This window comes from Ursus americanus, chromosome 2 (assembly GCF_024610735.1).
Source record: "Ursus americanus isolate L20-20 chromosome 2, mUrsAme1.1.p, whole genome shotgun sequence".
Lineage (NCBI taxonomy): Eukaryota > Metazoa > Chordata > Mammalia > Carnivora > Ursidae > Ursus > Ursus americanus.
Genome location: NC_142128.1, coordinates 46,919,563 through 46,925,661, shown reverse-complemented (window position 1 = coordinate 46,925,661; position 6,099 = coordinate 46,919,563).

The window sequence follows — 6,099 nt, the reverse complement described above, 5'->3', positions numbered from 1 at the left end:
AGCTGACAGGAGGAATTGGGTTTTGGGGAAAAGCCCCGAGCGTGAGCTGTTAAACCCTGCTGAGTGCCTTCTGCTTCAGGCCAACACTGAGTGTTTTCTCAAACGTTACCAGAAACTAGGACTGGTCTTTTTTCTTGTTGAGGCGCGTCCCTCCCACTGAGAACCTAGGAGAATGAAGCCCGGCCTATATTTCTCCTAGACGGTATCCCAAGGGAAATAGACCAGTTACTGCAGGAAGGGCTTCGCCACCGCCACCGTCCCCACCCCCTCCCCGGGTCGTTAGAAGTCGTAATTCTGGAAGCCCAGCCTCTGTGCTCCTTAGTCCACTTCGCCTTATCAAAATGCATCTGCCCTGGGCGAACGTGGACCTTTTACAAATTTGTATGTTTCATGTATTCATGCAATTCTTTTGCTCGTTTAATAAAGGTTTACTGAGTAACAGATGTGGCAAACAAGAATCCCGATCCACAAACTAGGGCGTGCAATAAGTGAAGCCTTCCTTATTTTTCTGTAATTCAACTTTACCTACTTCAAGCTCCATTCAGATGGGGTGGCAGAAGTTTAGTTTCAGACAATTTGCCCCCATCCGCTTTTGCTCAGGCTTGTCTAACTTCCCAGGCAGGTGGGGTAACTTATGTGGCGCAAAGTGGAGAGGCCAAGGAGCCATCTGCTCTTCGGTATCCTGGGTCATCAACGTGTCTGGTTGCTGCTGATATGTGCCTTATTTCTGTCTACATGGGCCCTTCTGGGTCTGGAACAGGGAGAGGTCTGTGCATTCTCCCGCTATTTCTAGCAAGCATTTTTCTCTATGTCTGAAGTCAATACTAATCTCTCAAGCTTGGGCTTTTGGAATATAAAAATCAAAAAAACTCACAGGCTCTTCTAAGGCAATGAGCACAGGCGTTTATCTGCTTGTATAAAGGGAAGGCAAAGTGGGGAAACTGGAGAGTGGGAGAGAACTTAGGTCCTGAATAGAGAAAAGAGACAAAATAGAAATGAACTCGGATTTCAAGTAACTCGGAGTGAATAGAATGAATTAGACATGTCTATCAATATGATCCAAGGAGTCGAGGTAAAAATGCTCTAAAGGTGGTGCAGATAAATTGCTAGGACTCTGTAAAAGAACTCTGAGCAACTCACATCTTAGAAAAGTGTGAGTAAAAAGAAACATTTCATTCCAGTCTATCTTGTTGAAAGATTATGTTGTAATCAGAGAGAGAGTAAATCCTGAGCTTGTAGAAGGTGACTAGGACCTCCTTGTGAAAAATAACCATTGTTATAATCCATATCTTGGTTACCTATGAGCCCTTCTCCTGAATGCTACAAGCAGAAGTTACCAGTTCGAAACCAATCTCCCATAAACCTTTATTTCTTTGTGCTTTTCCAATGTCTCTTACACTGTGATGTCTTCCCATTGCTCCCTTGCTGACAAACAAGGTAAAGAAACTAAATTGTATAATTGAGCCGCAGTCAAAATTGGTTCCAAGAATAACCCAAAACAGATATGCCTTGGCATCCCTTTAACAGAAGGGATATTTTAATTGTTGAGCTCTTGAAGATCCAAATCCTTCAAGCCTGAAAGTAGCGACTCTGTGGTGCCAATCTCCAGAATGGCCCTATGATCCTTGTCTCCTAGTGTTCATGATCTCATAGCTCCTTTCACCTTGAGGAGGGCTGACCTGTGTAACCAATAGGATATTGTGGAAATGATGGGGTGTGACTTCCTGGGTCATAAAAGACATTGCAGCTTCTACCTTGCTATCTGATCCCTTGTGTTTTGGAAGCTAGCTGCCTTGTCGTGGAGACCCTCTAGACTTCTCCAGAGGAGGAACTAAGGAACTGAAGCCTCCTGCCAACCACTATGTGAGTGCACCATCTTGGAAGTGGCTTTTCCAGTCCCAATAAAGCCTACAAGATGCTTGTAGCTCTGGCTGAAAACTTGACTGCAAACTCATGAGAGACCCCTAAGCTAGAACCGCCCATCTAAGCCATTCTGAATTCAATTCTGCAGAAATTATGTGTGACAATAATTATTTATTATTGTTTTCAATTGCTAAGTTTTGAAGTGATTTTTAAATGTAGCAATAAGAAACATGAACTAGAATGGAATAAATACTTAATGTCTGCAAAATTGAACATTATTACAAAATTGCTCTGTAAACCAGTTGCATACATTTATGCTGTAATTAGCAAAGAGTACATGACTTACGATGCCCATATCAATATAAAACATTGCTATTAAAATTTTGTCTTTTTAATTTTATAAGCAAAAAATAATATTTTGATAGTTTTTGTTATTATTAGAGTATACCTTTTTCATACTTTTATTAGATATTTTTATTTTCTCTCCCGTAAATGTGCTTGCAAGATCACCTGGTTGATTTCCTTTTTCCCTTTAATTTCACTCCTGTTGTCCTTCTGCTTAGATCCTCTTCTTTTTAGCTGGCCAGGAAATACCAGGGAATCACTTGGAATTCCACTTTTTAGCTGGAAGGAATCCACTGTCCCTCTCCAAGCCATCCTTTATTCTCTCCTGAGCAGTATCTCTTTGCAATGTGCTATGGATTGATTATTTGTGTGACCCCTTCCAAAAGAATTAATATGTTGAAGCCCTAATCCCTCATATGATAATATTTGGAAGTAAGGGTTGAGGAGGTAATTAGGCCATTAGAGTGGAACACTCATGATGGGAATAGTCCCTTTTTAAAAACAGATACCAGAGAAGGGGGCACCTGGGTGGCACAGTCGGTTGAGTGTCTGACTCTTGGTTGTGCCTCAGGTCGTGATCTAGGTTCGCGAGATCAAGCCCCAGATGGGGTTCCGTTCTCAGTGAGGGGTCTGCTTGAGATTCTCTCTCCTTTTCCCTCTCCCCTCCTCTACCCTTCTCGAATGTGCACACCCTCTCTCTCTCTAAAAATAAGAGAGAGAGAGATACCAGAAAGCTTGTTTCCTCCCTCTGCTCCCCACCACTGAAGACACTATGAGAAAAAGGCTATCTGGAAACAAGAAAAGAACCTTCACCAAGAACCCAACTGTGCTGGCACTGTGATCTCAGAATCCAGCCCCCAAGATCATGAGAAATAAATGTTTGTGGTTTCAGCGGTCCAGTCTATGGTAATTTGCTAAACAGGTTGAACTGACTAATGCACAATGGGGTTGACATAAACTTTGGCTGCTGAGGATTCCTATAGAGAATCGTTTCTTCCTGGCGTTGTAAATACCTATTTTAAAAGACTTTGTTCTTATTCCCTTCCTCTACACCTCCAGGTAGGTGAGCCAATTGGTGGTCTGTCACAACATTTCCCATCTTTTCAATTTCTACATTCCCTTTAATGTCAGAAGCAGCTTTAGAAAGAAGTGGAACCAGGTTTTTGGGTGCTTTCCCTGTAGGTCTGAAGAGCAAGCCCGGGCTTCAGAGTCAGACCTAATTTCAATCTCTCACTGATATCTATGTGACCCCAAGTAAATGAACCAAACTCTCTTGGTCCTAGTTTCTTTGGCTAATTTTAAGATGGGATGGAATATCTGTTTTGTTATAATGAAGTAAAACAATGAATGTAGATTATCTCAGGACACCCAGTGGGTTCTCAGCAAGATTTGTTCCCTTTGATGGAGTTTTGAACATAGGTGACGTCCAGAGCTGAAGACCAGGAAAGAATTCTTGAGACGTCTTTGGTGCAAAAAGGTGATTTTATTAAAGCACGGGTACAGGACCCGTGGGCAGAAAGAGCTACACTGGGGTAGTGAGGGGTGACTGATTATATACCATGGGGTTGGGGGAGGTAAGGAAAAAGGGAGGTGTCCAAAAGGACTTTCATATGCTAAGGAGGATCCTAAGGATACTGGAGGCCTGGCAATTACCAAGCTAAGGTTGTTTCTCCCTCTAGCAAAGCATTAACAGTAAGATAGTTGGAAGTTTCCTGGGGGAATAGCACACTTATCCCACCCAGGAGTGTGTGTGGGGGATTGCAGGGTGTCAGCATGCGCTTTGTCCTGGGCTAGGCTTCTGCTCCCTCATCACTTTCACTTATTTAAAAAAATTTTTAAAAGATCTTTTTATTTATTCATTTAACAGAGAGAGAGAGAGCATGCGTAGGAGAGCACGAGCGGAGGGAAGAGTCAGAGGGAGAGGGAGCAGCAGACTCCCCGTTGAGAGGAAAGCCTGCTGTGGGCTCGATCCCAGGACCCTGAGTTCATGACCTAAGCTGAAGGCAGAGGCTTAACCAACTGAGACACTCAGGCACCCCTCACTTATTTCTATAATTCCATGCTTGGACTTAGCCCATCAGAACAAAACAGACCCTTACCTTGACTCCTCCTCAGGGGACTGCAGAGATGCCACAGATGACTAATTGTGTCCTTTGTCACTACTTCTAAACATTTCCTCATGGTTTTCTGTCCCCTTGTGCTATCTAAGGGACCTGAATCCTATCTCCTTTCCCCCGTACAAGTTTACTGCCCTTAGGAAGGAGAAGGGTAACACGTAGTGCAGGAAATGCTTCCAGAAAGTCAGCATGGGCCCAGCCCCTACGACAGGGAATTCCATCACTTCCAGAAGGCTGAATTTGAAATCGGAGTGTCTGGAGACTACCGGTTACTCGAGATCTGGGAGGAGTTCGGAGTTTCGTTTAGAGAGTGTACTGGTTCCCTCTGTTGTCGCATGGAGACATTGCAGTCGCTGAGCGCCTAGAGGCAAGTCCCAAAGCACGGGAGAAAGAGGCTCCCCACTCAGGGTACAACGGAGAGAGGGAGGCTTTTTTCTCCAGCCTGTAAAGGGGGTGGCTTACCTACTGGGTCTAATCCCGGGATCACTGCCCCCGGTCAAAGGGCGCAAGAGAGTTAGGCAGGTCCGTTGATGTTGGGGCTGCAGCATCAGAGCCCAGGGAGGGGTACAGGGACTTGGGGAGAAAAAGACAAACGGATCTAAAGGGAACATTGTTGTGAGAAAATACGGAAACTAAGTTGACAGAGCTCTTACTGTGGGCTGTTACATGGCAAGGGCCCTTTGAAGAATAGCTCTTCATAGAAACTACGTAAGTAGTTTCCTATCTACGACCCTATAGCGCCCTCTGTGGCCATCTTCCCCCAAAGAAGCCCAGCAAAACTTAGAAGCCTTTTCTCCAATCGGCTTGGGGATGGAAAGCCAGAGGAGTAAATCAAAGGGGTGGGAAGGAGGGGAGCATCACAGATATGCCTGTGGTTAGTGATGCCTTTTCCAATTCTCACTTCTGCCAGGAAAAAAACAAGGTAGTATGTGTGCATAGAGTTTGAAAGCCACAAAGTGTGTCATTAGTATCATGTTCCTACAGAGATGCCCTCCCTCACTCTTTCTCAAATAAATAAATAAAATCTTAAAAACAAACAAAAAAAAGAACCATTCAGTTTTCCCAAGCAAAGAACTCATAGTCTGGTGGGGGAGACAGACCCCTCTGCAAGATGAAGGACTTTGCTTAGAACATAAGGGAAAGCTCATCCTGTGAGATTGAAGAGAGTCACAAGATGGCGACTCAGGGGAAGTGAGCTGATGAACTGAAGAGTGCCCATGACCCCAAGCTTTTCCATTAAGGTGTGAGAACATCATCATAGAAGGAGGGGAGAGATAGGGGTTGGAAGACAGAATAAATTCACTGAGAAGCATGCTGGGGAGGAGGGTGGGTTTAAATAGAATGGCCTCAATCTATCTCTTGGCTGGATTTGGGATTGGCTCTTTGATAACATTCAGCAACAGTTCTGCACTAGACACATGGCTGGGGAGAGACTAGGGGCGGGGGTATGTCTCAGCACCCCGCTTGTCAACTGGCCCCAGGAACTATCCGTCCTGGAAATTCTGACTGGGGGACGTCAACGCCAGCATTTTGTTAGTATCTCAAACTCAGTATATATTAAACTATACTCCTGATCCCTCTCCCCAGCTTGCCTTCTCCACGGCCTCCTCCAGCTCAGTTCATGGAAACTTGGTCCTTCCAGATGTTCAGTCCCAAATCCCTGAGGTCACCTTTGACTAGACTTTCTCCCACCCTCAAAACATACTCAGATTCTAGCCACTTTTTTTTTTTTTTAATTCCCTGGTCTGAGCCCCCATTGCCTCCTGGCTAGATG